This window comes from Musca autumnalis, unplaced genomic scaffold, assembly GCF_047663935.1.
Source record: "Musca autumnalis isolate F117 unplaced genomic scaffold, ASM4766393v1 scaffold_5, whole genome shotgun sequence".
Lineage (NCBI taxonomy): Eukaryota > Metazoa > Arthropoda > Insecta > Diptera > Muscidae > Musca > Musca autumnalis.
Genome location: NW_027412088.1, coordinates 55,608,027 through 55,622,433, shown reverse-complemented (window position 1 = coordinate 55,622,433; position 14,407 = coordinate 55,608,027). Strand labels below are relative to the sequence as shown.

The window sequence follows — 14,407 nt, the reverse complement described above, 5'->3', positions numbered from 1 at the left end:
TCATCCATCCAACAAGGCAGGCTGGCTGGCAGACCTAAAACGTATAATCAATTCCAGGTATAACGAGGAAATGAAACACAGACAACAATCATCAAAATATAGTTCAGTGTCCAGGCATTAGATGAAAACACAATGAAAGAGAGAGCTTTTCGAGAGTGTAACACGGTAGAACGCAGGCGCAATTTTGAAATATCAGGCGCCAGATGCCAGCCTGCTTCGGTTGGTCAGCAAAACTCCAGTTGAGTATTTCATGGCATTACGAACGGTCGATGTTTTCAGCGATTAACGGAATTAAAAGTGTTTAGAATTTCAAAGAGGTGATGAGAAAAAGGAAACAAAAGGGAAGAAACAAGTGAAGAGGAAGCAAAACAAAAATAAGAAAATAAATCTAAACACAGTGAAAAATACCAAACAAATGGCCTAATTTAAAATCCAAAAGAAAGGAGAGAGAGAAGGAGGAATTAAAACACAGTTTGAGATGTTTATAAAAAGTGTTATACGCCAGTGTATAAAGGAGAGCAATTGTCAATAAATTTGTAATTAAATAAATTTAGAAAAAGTCAATTTAGAAAAAGTCAATTTTCCATTTGGGAAAAAGAATACCAGAAATATTATCGAATTGTTTTTAAACGCGTTGCCAAAATAGCTGTTGTTGTTGTTAATGGTTCGTTCGCCTGTTGTTTTTTTCGCGCTACTAAATCTCTTGGGCAAATATTTGAATTTTTGTTTATCTTATCAACAATTTATGGAAATTGTTGTGTGTGTGTGAGTGCGAGTGTTTGCTGTGATGCTGTTCGCTGCTAAAATTCAAATTTGAAAAAAACGAAGAGGAGAACTCACACAACAGCCAGATGTTTAATTCCACTGTTTGAAGGTAAGCATAGCGGGATAACTGACTGAACTGAATTTTAATTTCAATGTAAATAACGAAGAATGTCGGTTAGGCAAATATTTGCCGTAATTAAGATTTTGACGTTCCTAGTGGAAATAACAAAGTTTTTGTTTGCATTAATTGATCCAGCAGAAGCAGAAACAGCAGCAGTGTGTAGTTGTGATTTTTTTTTGAAAAAGCAGGTGATAGATATGAAATCGAACTGTGAAGTCAAGAGGCAATGAAACTTCAAAATGTTTTTTTTTTTCGTTTTTGCAACAAGTAAAAAGTCGGGCCGAACTTTTTATACCCTCCACCATAAAATATTCTTAACTAAAATGGAATAATTAGCTTCTTTTCCTGTCCACAGCTTTAGGTGCAAGCATTTTTCGACCGCTGATATCCTAAAATGCCTAAATTATATAATCTAATCTAAAAAATCTATTCAATCCGGTGTTACCTTTATTGAGGTCCATATCAAAGCATGGACTTATCTTGATAATTTTTGATGGAAATTTTTTTAACTGCAGGGAAACTCAAATGTCAAATTACAGTTAGTTTGGTTAAACATTTTAGCTAAAATCATCAAAATACCGAAAGTTGGGAGGAACTGTTATATGGGGCTCTACCAAAACACGGGCCTAACCAATGATGACAATTTTTTGTGGAAAAGTTTTGTGACTAATAAGAACCCCTACTGTAAAATTACAGCTAGTCAGGTTAAAAATTTTAACTAAAATCCTCAACATGCCGAAAATCGGGAGGTGCCGATATATGGAAACTATATCAAGCCATCATGCAGCTAAATCCCTCATTATACGGAAAAGTTGGAGGTACCAAAATATGGAGGCTATACCAAAACTTGGATCTATTTTGACGATTTTTTGTGAAGAATTTTCTTCACCACTGAGAACTTCAAATGTCAAATTACAGCTAGTTCGGTTAAAAATTGCAGCTAAAATCCTCAAAATACCGGAAATCGGGAGGTGTCGTTATATGGGGGCTATATCAAAGTGTGGACGAATCTTGACAATTTTTGGTGGAAATGTTTTGTAACTGCAGAGAACCTCAAATGTCAAATTATGGGTAGTTCCGTCAAACAATGTAGTTAAGACCCCCAAAATACCGAAAATCGGGAGGTACCGTTATATGGGGGCTATACAAAAAAAAATAGATCTACAAAAATATCAAAAAATATTTTGGATAATCGTTTACTAGAGTACTTAAAATTAGTAATAGATTTTATCAATTAAAATATATACTTGTGTAGGGACATAATACATATTTTTGTACTTTTTATAAATATGTACTTTGAAATTGTTGATGTATTTTCATCAAGTTAGCTTTGAATAATTATATTGAATTTTCCATATTTGTTCATTATTAATTGTATGTCATTCTATAAAAACTTATTATTAAATAAAGACGTTTCTACAAAATATAAATCGTGTCCCTACACTTGTACTTTTGTAATGGAAATAAATTTTCATTTCGTGGCATAAGTATTTTGACAAAAATGTTCTATTGCGTTTTAGACCTCAATATTAAAAAAGTCTTATTTATATTTTTATACCCTACACCACTATGTGGGGAGGGTATTATAAGTTGGTTGTGGCCAAAAAGTTTGTAACGCATCGAAATAATGGTCGTATACCCATACTTATATGTATATACCGAAATGAATGTCTCGACGAGCTGAGTAGATCTGGCTATATGTGTCCGTCCGTCCGTCTGTCCATCTAAACCTTGTAATCACGCTACAGGTCGCAATTTTGATCGGAGAAAAAGTCAACGCTTTATTTCAAAGCTAATATCTCCGCACTTATAAGGGGTATATCAAACCTGCTGATAAACGGAGAAAATATCACCTTTACAACGATGTATAGTAGGTTGTCATAGGTGGTAAACCAACGAAGATATCGCAATAGTCGCTAATACAACCCAACTTTTAATTTTTGCTATTTTAATTATAATAACGAATATCACAGCTTTGGTTGGGAAGCTTCCAAAAGCAAAGCCTGGCTATGAAAGTAGAATATCCCACCTTTACAATGATGCAAAGTAGGATGGCGTAGGTGACCAAATAACGGATATATAGCAATAGTCGGTAATACAACCCATTTTTCATTTTTTTTTTTTTCGAAATCGCGCTACAGGTCGCAATTTTGATCGGATCGTCACGAAATTTTTGGGGTTAATAGGGGTCCCACAGATGAAGAAGCCAATTGATTTCGACGATGGTCGGATAATATTCAGGGATCGGAATGGGCAAAAACTTATTTGGAGAAATGTCAACATTTTATTTTAAAGCCAATATCTCTGTTTCTTTAAGAGGTATATCAAAAGCAAAACCTGGTAAAGAAAGTAGACAATATCACCTTTACAACGATGTAGGTTGCGTAGGTGGTCAAACAGCAGAGATATCGCAATAGTCGTTAATGCATCCCATTTTCCGATTTTTTGTAATCACGCTACAGGTCGCAATATTGATCGGATCGTCACGAATTTTTTGGGAGTTGATGGGGGTCCCTCAGAGGAAGAAGCCTACTAAGTTTGATGATAGTCGGATAATATTCAGGAGTCGGAATAAACAAAAAGCTTATGTGGAGAAAAGTCAACGTTTTTTCTTATGTGAATATCTCCGATTCCGGTTGGAGTATTCCAACCCAGCTAAATTTTATGGAAGTGGTTCCATGAGATGCCATGATTTCAATGGATCTTTTGCATTGGTTCAAATGAAGTCGTGAAAGATCCGATCTTTTCATCAGCATTTGGACCCATTCGAAGGAAGTCGTGAAAGATCCGATCGTTTCATCAGCATTTGAACCAATTCAAAGGAAGTCGTGATAGATCCGATCTTTTCCTTAGCATTTGAACCCATTCCATCGATCCAATAGAGATGAATTTTGTGTTTTTATATTAACATATGTATATATTCTTTTATTTATCTAAATATGTACGTTTAAAGCAATGTAAGATTTATTATGCTAGGAAGTCCCAACCATTGAGCTAAAAGTAGACTCGGACTGCACTCTTTGGTATTAGTTGTGTTCCTTTACGTGCCTGAGGTTACCAATTTTTTACCCGCAAAGTGTTTCCTTACTTTTAAAAGCATACAATTTATATGAGAACAGTTCACCACTTTTACCATTTTTGCAATAATTACCATTTTTAAAGTAAAGGAACAGGCCAATTATAAAAGTTTCCTTGCCTGCTCTAGAGAACCCTGCTCAACAAGTCGATTTGTAGATCCCTACAAAACAACAAACATTTCCAAAACGTTGTAAAATAAAATTCACGAAATAGTAATCTGCAGTTGGAGTCAATGTCGAAATCTGCACTGCACTGATGGGATGTAAAATCCTTTTGTAAGATGAATCAAAACCTGTTGCGGAGGAAGTAAACTCTGTTGCGTGCAGCGGCGTTGTTTAGACTGCAACAGCAGGGACGGCCGGAAGTCAAGTTTCTCACTTAAATTTACAACCTGTTGCTTGCCAAACACAGTTCTTCCAGCATCAGAAATAACTTTCCAGGATTCGTAAGCAGCACAACAACTGCGCTGAAGGCCATCTCCGTATTAGCAGAGGACTCACTCAGAGCAAGCCGTGTTCATAATCTAGAAAGAGAAGTCTAACGTTACAAGAAAGAACCTCTAGATTAACAAGCCTTTCAACCAGGTTTAAGTAGCATTCACACGAATGCAGTCACAGATGCAGTAAACAGTTATCGTGTGATTGCGGTCCTTGGAGAACATCCACCATCTATCGCAGCTGAGAAGCGCTCGGGATGGTGCAGCCGTCAAAATTCCTATAGGGCAAGTACTGATGACACGACACACTGCTCCTTTTCAATTGTCCTACCAATCCTGCTACGAAGCTTAAGTTTGCAGCTTTGTGGTTACAAACCATACAAATAGCGAAATAGCCACATTCTTACGACTGATAGACCCAGAGTCAGATTAAGCAGAAAAATGAGAAAACAAACATATTAACTACTGTTACAACATCGATAACAAACTGCAATTATAGATATAAACTTTATGATGATAAATAAATTATAGTTATTTCATTAATTCCTTTGAATTTCAATACAGCATTTTCCATTTTCCGAACAAGACGTGAAAATTACATGCCAAAGGGTTGGTGAAAATGACATGCCAAAGATTAGTGAAAATGCTATTCTTGGGAATTGGTTAAGATGCCATGCCAAAGAATTGTTGAAGATGCCATTCCATCGAGTTAGTAAAGATGACATGCTTAGGATCTGAAAATGAATGCATCTTTTGGGGGTCACGCTCTTGTAAAAATAATGAGTGAAGATGCTGAAAAAATTACATTCCATTTCACTTGCACCCATTCTTGAATAGCATCTTTGGCATCGAACATTTTGCTGGGAAAAGGAATGTCCGTCAATGGAAGAAGAAAAGATCTCCTTTATATTTATGCAAAGTATGTTGGCGTAAGTGTGCAAACAACCGAGATATCGCAAAAGTTAGTAATATATCAAATTTTTTCATTTTTTGTAATCACGCTACAGGTTGGAATTTTGATCGTATAGTCACGAAGTTCTGGAGGTTGATGGGGACCCCATAGAGGTAGAAGCCTATTGATAATATTTAGTGGTCGGAATGGGGAAAACTGATGTGGAGACAAATTCAAAGTTTTATTCTTTGTGAATATATGGGCTTCTACACCATTTTCAACTGTAATTCAGAAAATACCAGTTGTAATTCAGACATTTTATTTGAAATTCAGATGTTTTATTTGTAATTCAGACATTGTATTTGGAATTCAGATATTCCATTTGAAATTCAGAAATTGTATTTGAAATTCGGAACTCGTCAATTTAAATTCAGAAATTCCATTTTAAATTCAGATAATTCATTTAAATTTCAGAAAATTTCAATTGAAATTCATATATTCCATTTGAAATTCAGATATTCCATTTGAAATTCAGAGTAATTCAATTGAAATTCGGAGTTTCCACTTTAAATTCAGAAAATATCTGTTGAAATTCAGAATATCCATTTTAAATTCAGAACACGTCAATTGAAATTCAGAATTTTCATTTGAAATTCAGATATTCCATTTGAAATTCAGAATATTTCAATTGAAATTCAGAAAATTTCATTTATAATTCAGAATACTAATAACAAATTAAAATTAACCTCAAAAATTAACCCAACGTCCAGAGGTCCAAATGTTCATCTCATTGGAGCGATAGGCGCGTGCAGTATAATAAAAACGTATCGACGCCGTGGAGCCTTCAGAGAAAACGATGCAAAAGAGTGGGTCCAGTCGGTTTTGTCCAAATGGGTGGAAATGAGGAACCAATTGTCGGAACTCGTTCTTGTTGTGAATAACGCTCCATGTCACAATAGATTGGAGGAAATATTTTTGCAATCCCCCGCGTCTCTTTTATGATTAGCGCCTTATCCTCCTCAATTAAACCCAATTAGAATTATATGGGGTAAAATAAAAACTTATGTTAAAGGGAATTTGACCATTTCAACCGTGACACCACCAAACATCGGTTAGAAGAGGTTGCAATATGTGGAATCTGTAATAGACGAAGCTTTGTTAACTATTAGTGTCGGCGACTGCAGTCGAGCCATTCAACACTCCTCAACACTCCACGAAAAAGCCCTATCTCTGGAAGATATACCGGTGGGACGATAGATTATTTTACATTTGTTTTTAACTGTTAACACTATGTATTTACATAGCATATTGATTATATGCGTTGTATTGTCATTGCTATGCGTCCTTAATTTTCCGCCATTTTATTTACAGTCCTATCATCACTTTAGTCGTTCGCTGTTTTTCTTGTTAATGTAAATAAAACTCAATACATTATTAAAAATATGTTTAATAGATTATTTTCTGAATTTCAATTGAATATTTCTGAATTTCAATTCAAAATTTCTGAATTTCAATTGATGTATTCTGAATTTCAAATGGAATTTCTGAATTTCAAATGAAAAATCTTAATTTCAATTGACGTGTTCTGAATTTAAAATGGAATATCTGAATTTTAAATGGAATTCCTGAATTTCAAATAGAAATTCGGAATTTCAATAGAAAAATTCTGAATGTCAAGTGGAAATTCCGAATTTCAAATGGAATATCTGAATTTCAATTGCAATATTCTGAATTTCAAATGGAATTTTTGAATTTCAAATGGAAAATCTGAAATTCAAATGAAGTATTCTGAATTTGAAACAGAATATCTGAATTACAAATATAATGTCTGAATTACAAATAAAACATCTGAATTTCAAATAAAATGTCTGAATTACAACTGGTATTTTCTGAATAACATTTGAAAATGGTGTAGTAGGGGTATTCCAACGGCAAAGCCTGTCAATGGAAGAAGAAAATATTACCTTTACATTGGTGTAAAGTAGGTTGGTGAAGGTGGTCAAACAAGGGAGATACCACAATAGTCGGTAATGCATCCAGTTCTTCCATTTTTTGCAATCACGCTAGAGGTCGCAATTTTGATCGGATGGTCACGAAATATTGGTTACTTATGGTGGGACCCCCATAAGTAACAGAATGAGGCATTTTATATTTGGTGGTAGTCGGATTATATTCCCTAAAAGAAATGTTTACCAGTGAAAAGCTTATGTACAGAGGTAGTGGTGTAGGGTATCACATGGTCGGCCCCGTCCCGACTATAGCCTTTGCTCACTTGTTTATTACTATCAGTTATGGTAAAAATAATATATTTCACACACATCTGTACCATTATGGACCCATTTATGGATCTATATTTTAAATATCGCAGTATTTTAAAAGGTGGATCAGACTATTCTGATGCCTGGGAGCATTTGGGCATGGAAATGCCATCAGAAAGACATTTATTTCATAAAGATACCCAACTTTTTAGCCGTCTTTTAACTCAAGCTTACCGAAAAGTGTATTTTAAGATGAATTATGTTCAACTATATTTTTATCAGTCCACAGAATGCTCTACCACAATGATTGTAGGGGGTAAATGATTTTTATTGAAAATCTAATTGACAATTTTTGTAGCTATGCCTTATCAACCGAGTGGAATAGCAAAATATGACTTCAAATTAATATTTTTTCTAATGTCTAGAGGTTCTAGTCTTAACAAAGAACTTGTTTTGACATCGTAATTGCTCAGAAGATGAGGATTTGTGTGCATAAGTAAGATTAGATTTGTAGTTATGCTCTATTTACCGGAGAGCAACGTCTGTAATTTCACGTGTTCTGCATAGATCGTGCATATTTACAGCGTTTTCAGTATTTTGATATTTATCCGTTACAAATAAACAGATAACTACAGCAATATCTAATCATTAGCTACATTTATCACCGAAACTGTAATTTTAAATTTCGTTACAACTTTTGACACCAACACAGGGAATGTTTTTAAAATGACTGTCAAGTATATTTTTAATTAAATGTTAATAATTTAGCTAATTCAATTAATTTTGGCACAAAAAGGTACTATTAAGTACCAAAAGTAAAATAACTATGACGTGTCAAAATACTTATGCCGTTTTGCTTTTAAGCTGGAATTTCTCTGGTCCATTAATTTTTATTTAGCTGAGAGGTCAAAGAAAAAACCTAAGCTGGTAATGTCTCGTTTCATAAATACTGACAATAATATGCCTTTTATGACAAATGCAGATTTTGTCAAATAATTATGTCAGGGACTGTATGTTGAAGATTTTTAGTGAAGAAGTTTAATGAATATGGAGAACTTCCAATGTCAAATTACAGCTAACTAAAAACCTTAAAATATTGAAGATCGGGAGGTACCGTAATATGGGGGCTATACAAAAACATGGACATATGTTAGCGATTTTCGGGAGAAGTTTCGTGACCACTGAGAACAACAAATGTCAAATTACAGCTAGTTCTTTGGACCAATAAGCGTTGACGGTGAATATCCAATGAACCGCGAGGTGTATTGTGTATACAACAAAGTTTACAACAATTGCGTTACTTAGGTCACATCATAAAAGTGAGCGATGACAAACCCGATAAAAGGTCACAGCTTCTCTGGAGGAAACAAGTGAAAAACAAAAAACACGGTATTACACATTGGGGAAGTAACGCAACAAATAGAGAGGAATGTAAATCTTTCCTTACTTCGGTTTATAGGACAAATATTAGGGGTGTCTTTTTACTTACAAAATGTTGCCGAAACATTTTTTTCAGCAACTTTTCCTTTATACAACTGTCAAAATCTGCAACATTAGTAATAATTATTACTAATTATCACGTAAAAAGACACACCTATTGTGTAGAGGGACAACTATGTAACATTGCTATGTTTGTCATTGTCACATCGATAATTTTCCATTGTTCCCAGATGGATCACAGGGTATTCTTCCCCTTTTATTGCAATAATAAAATTTTAATTTGTTTACACGTGTACATATCGCTCATTTACTCAAAGAGTGGCATAACTCAAAAAAATGCATTTTCTGAGTTAGTAATTTTTATTTTTTCTAAGACTTCTACTTTATGTTGTGTCAAATCGAGTTACAGTTTATTTACTACGGCTTTGGCATAATTCAACAAAAAAGTTTTTTGAGTTAATGAAGCACTAAACCAATTCAAATCATGCTTGATCTTGCTAGCTGTTTGCAAAATATGATCCAAGTAGTAATTTTATTTTTTGTGTAATAATCCTTTTAAGTTGGAAGGCCAAATTTCTATCGCCAAATTAAAACGCGTTTTTCTCGAAACTAGATTTTTTGGGATGTGTCACTCTTTGAATAAATGAGCGATATGTACTTAAAAATTACTTTATAAACGGAATATACATGATTTTAGGTGGTAAATGAATTTTACAGTTTCCTCTTTTTCCTTCAATTCCTCTCAATTAATTTTATTAAATCTACGTTTGCCGATAGTTGTTTCTGTTGTAGACTGTATTTGTTTATATTTCCTATTAATAAAATAGACCATTTTAAGAGCTAACAAATGAATTTGTTTATGTTCATTAATATTTTAGCATTTTGTTTTTCATCAACAAGCAGAACAACAACAATAACAATAGCAACTTCAAACCAACGCGTCGATGTGCAAATGAAAGATGTACGAGGGTTCAACAGATGAAAGATTTTTTTTTAAATTGTTGTGTTTCTCTTTAAAGAAGGAAAATAAGTGTTGGTTGTTGAGATGGAGCAAAAAAGGAAAAAAAAACTAAAATATGTTACATGTAGATCAGCTATGAATAAACTTAATAATGCAGTGGACATAAAACAAAAGAGGACAAACAATTCAATTAACAACTTAATTTTCTTCTCCTTTTTATAAAGTCGAAATTGTTTCAAATAGAAAATAACACCAATTATTTAGTAACTTTAAGATTGAACAGAAATACGTTTTTTGGCTATGTAATTTATTGTGTATGTCCATTAATTTTCTCCATCATTATCACATGCTTTGTTGCCATTTTCATCAGCTGAAACATCATCAACATCAGCGTATTACCACATCCACACTCATGTTCGAACTGTTTCCTTGGTTTGCTGTGTTTCCGACTTAATTTCTTGTAATTTTAATTAAAATTTAATGCCATTATATAAACATACTGGCAATGAAGATTAGGGTGTAACGGGGAAACTCAAAAAAATAATTGAATTCACATTTATGAAAATGTTCAAGCTGAAATTAGAACATTTTTTATTGTAGAGGACAAATTGGTATATAAGACATAACAGACTTTTGAAGGTCTTCTGTCGAACATAGAATACCAGTGAAGGTCTTGTGTCCAAAATAGACTTTAAAGGACTTGTTTCGTTCATAGAAGATTTTTGTTGTGGTAAAGACGCATGTTAATGGAAGACATTGACTATGGAATGTCTCTTTAAAGATCTCTTTAGAGATCCAATGAAAACTTTTATTCAGTGCAATTCCATAATTACTGACATAATAAGCTGAATGTTTTTAAAGATCCTACTATGGCCAACTAAAACGGCTTGTGGGCTCGATAACTACTAAAAGGAGTAACTTCCAAACATGGATTATGTTGCAATATGAACTATGTTAATCAATTGCTTGAAGTTGCTTACCTCCTCCACAAAAATTCAATATTTTTGCTCTTAAATTCAACTTAAACCGCTTCTGGGATCTTGTTGAAATTTTAGCAGATAGTTATAGAGATCATGTACATATGTATGTAGTCATGAGACTTAGAAATTTTTCTGTGTCCATAGAAGCCCATAGAAACAATTCGATGGTACATAGAATTCCCTCTAACGACTTCTGTCGTCTAAAAAAGACCTTCTGTAGTGCGATTCTCTAACACTTTTTTGAGTTACCGACAAATATTGTTAAAATTGAAACTCAAAGTTATGAATGAAAAGTTCGAATAAAAATTGGCAGCACTGTTGCTATCGGTAGAACTTTACGACTACTTTTCATTCGTCGCCAACTTACCGAAAAACATCGTTAATTACCGAATTTATAGGCGTTTTAAATTTACAGATTTTTGTCCGTTACTCAAAAAATGAGTTAGAGAATCATACTATTGTTGTCCATAGTAATCGTTATGTCGCCGACAAAAGAACAGTTATTATCCGGAGAAGACCTTTCAAGGTCCCATAGAAGACTTTTAAAGGAATTTTGTCATCTATAGAATATGTTGTGTCGTCCATAGCGAAGGCGCTTTACGGGTTATGTCGTCCGTAATAATCATTCAAACGACTCTTGTCGTCCACAGTCCACATAAGAACTTCTGACACCCGTAAAAGTCCCTTGAATGTCTTCTGTCTTCCATAGAGGTCCTTTCAAGGTTTTCAGTTGTTCATAGAAACTCTCTAAAAGCCTTTTATCTTCCAAAAACACATCATTGCAGAATTTTGTCTGTGGACGGCCTTCTGTCGTAGAAGTCCTTCAAAGACCTAGTGCAGTTTATATAATAAAGGAAAAGAAGGACTTATGTCGTCCATAGAATGTCTTCTCTTGTCTACAGAACGTCTTTGGTCGTGTATAAAAGTCCTGTGTAGGACATTTTTAGCTCATGAAAGACCTTCTGCCGTCTATATTAGTCTTCAGTCGTCCACAGAACCTTTGTGTTGTTCATAAAAGCCCTTCTGCCGTCTTGAGTAGACCGTTAAATATATTCTGTATTCAATTGAATTTTGCGAAGTGATTCTATCGTGAACAGAAGACCTTTGAAGGAATACTTTCTTTCTTCCAATGAAGATCATCATTCCAATGAAGATCATCATCTTCAGGCTTTCTGAAGTTCCTCCTGTAGCCCATAGAAGTCCTTTGAAGGTCGCTTTTTTGGCAATACAAGCAATTTTAGGTATTACTATCACACAGACCTTTGAAGGACTCCCGACGTTCATAGAAAACTTTCTGTACTCCAGAAAAGACCTTCTAAGGTATTCTGTCGTCCATAGAATCCTTCGAAGAATGTTTCTCGTCCGATGAATAGCTACTGTCGTCCAGAGAAGACCATCAAATATTTCGGAGGAAGATAAAAGACTTTCTGTAGTCCATGGAATCCCTTTGAAGGTCTTCTGCCGTCCGTAGAATAATATCCTTCTGGCGTTCATATAAGTTCTTCGAAGGACTTCTGCCGTCCGTAGAGGATCTCTAATAATAAAAATAATTGTTCTACAAACATCCCAGAAGGAACAAGGGGGACTTCACTCATATCAATGAGTGCACCCCGATTCATATTAGCTCAATGATATGGAACCTACAGTTTATTGCCGAGTCCGAATGGTGTGTCTTCTCCACTTGTAGAGAAATTTTATATGACTGAAATACGCAGGAAATGTAGCCAGCATTACTGAGGTGTATTTTATCGCCTTTGAAAATTTGATGTTGTCAGGACGAGGAATCGAACCCACGGCCTTTAGCGTGCAAGGCGGGTGTGTATACCATTGCACCACGGTGGCACCCTGGCACCCTATTTGAAAATATTTTTTTGGGCACACAAGTTATTTAAACGATTACTACCACCCATGAGATACCTCAGAATGACTTCCGTCACCAATAGAAGACTTTCTGCATTCCATGAAAGACCTTTGTAGGTCCCCTGCCTTCCATAGAAAAACTTCTGTTCCTTTCCGTTCCGTTCTTATGCCGTTAGCAGAATAAATTTTATTGTCCATACGAGTGCTTCAAAGGAGTCCCGCCGTCCATATAAGTCCTTTGAAGGACCAATGTCGTCCGTAGAAAACTTTCTGTATTTAAGAAAACACTTTATGAGGTCTCATTAATGCAGTCCTCCAAAGGACTACTGTCTTATGTTGTCTAGAGTAGACCATCGGTCGCCCAGGTGGTCCATAGAACCTTTCGAAAGATTTTTTTTTTCGTACATATAAGACATCTGAAGGTCGTTTTATTGCCCACACAAGTCCTTTAAAGGATTACTGTCACCCATGAGAGAGCTCAGAATTACTTCCGTCGCCCATAGAAGACTTTCTGTAGTGCGTGGAAGACCTTTATAGTACGTCTTCTGCCTTTCATAGAAGAACTTCTATTCTCTACAGAAGTCTTATGCCGTTCACAGAATACATTCTATTGTTCATACGAGTGCTTCGAAGGAGTTCCGCTGTCCATATAAATCCTTTGAAGGACCAATATCGTCCGTAGAAGACTTTCTGTCGTTCATAAAACCGTTTTTGAGGTCTCGTTAATGGAGCCAAAGGACTGCTGTCGTCCATAAACGGGCTTTTTTTGCTTAGAGAATAACATCGGTCGTCCAGGTGGTCCATAGAATCCTTCGAAGGACTTCTTTGTCCATAGAAGATGTCTGAAGATCGTTTTATTGGCCACACAAGTCCTTTAAAGGATTACTGTCACCCATGAGAGACCTCAGAATGACTTCCGTCGCCAATAGAAGACTTTCTGTAGTGCATGGAAGACCTTTGTAGTACGTTTTCTGCCTTCCATAGAAAAACTTCTGTTCTCTACAGAAATCTTATGCCGTTCATAGAATACATTCTATTGTTCATACGAGTGCTTCGAAGGAGTTCCGCTGTCCATACAAGTCCTTTGAAGGACTAATGTCGTCCGTAGAAGACTTTCTGTAGTTCCGAATAGCCTTTTTGAGGTCTCGTTAATTGAGTCCTCCAAAGGACTGCTGTCGTCCATAAACGGCCTCATGTTATCTAGAGAAGATCATCGGTCGTCCAGGAGGCCACAGGATCCTTCGAAGGACCTCTGTCGTCCACAGAAGACCTCTGAACATATACAAGTTCTTTAAAGGATTACAGTCACCCATGAGAGACCTTAGAATGACTTCCGTCGCCAATAAAAGACTTTCTGTAGTCCATGGAAGACCGTTGTAGTACGTCTTTTGCCTTCCATAGAAGGACTTCTGTTCTCTACAGAAGTCTTATGCCGTTCACAGAACACATTCAATTGTCCATATAAGTCATTCGAAGGACTTCCGTCGTCCATATAAATCGTTTGAAGAACCAATGTCGTCCATAGAAGACTTTCTGTATTAAAGACGAGTTTTTAAGGACTTTTCTTGTATAGGGTCCTTCGAAGGACTTCTGTCGTCCGGAGAAGTCCTTTTTAG

At 35.4% G+C, this 14,407-nt stretch overlaps 1 protein-coding gene across 1 annotated transcript in view; it reads left to right on the top strand.

Annotated features, from left to right (window-relative positions):
- The first annotated feature begins 237 nt into the window (after positions 1–237).
- The window catches only part of LOC141405224 (protein qui-1), a 442,299-nt gene continuing 428,129 nt past the window's right edge, over positions 238–14,407 (top strand). Inside the window, exon 1 of the mRNA XM_073989317.1 lies at positions 238–874. The gene's annotated coding sequence lies outside the window, so the exon portion shown is untranslated. The remainder of the gene's footprint in view (positions 875–14,407) is intronic.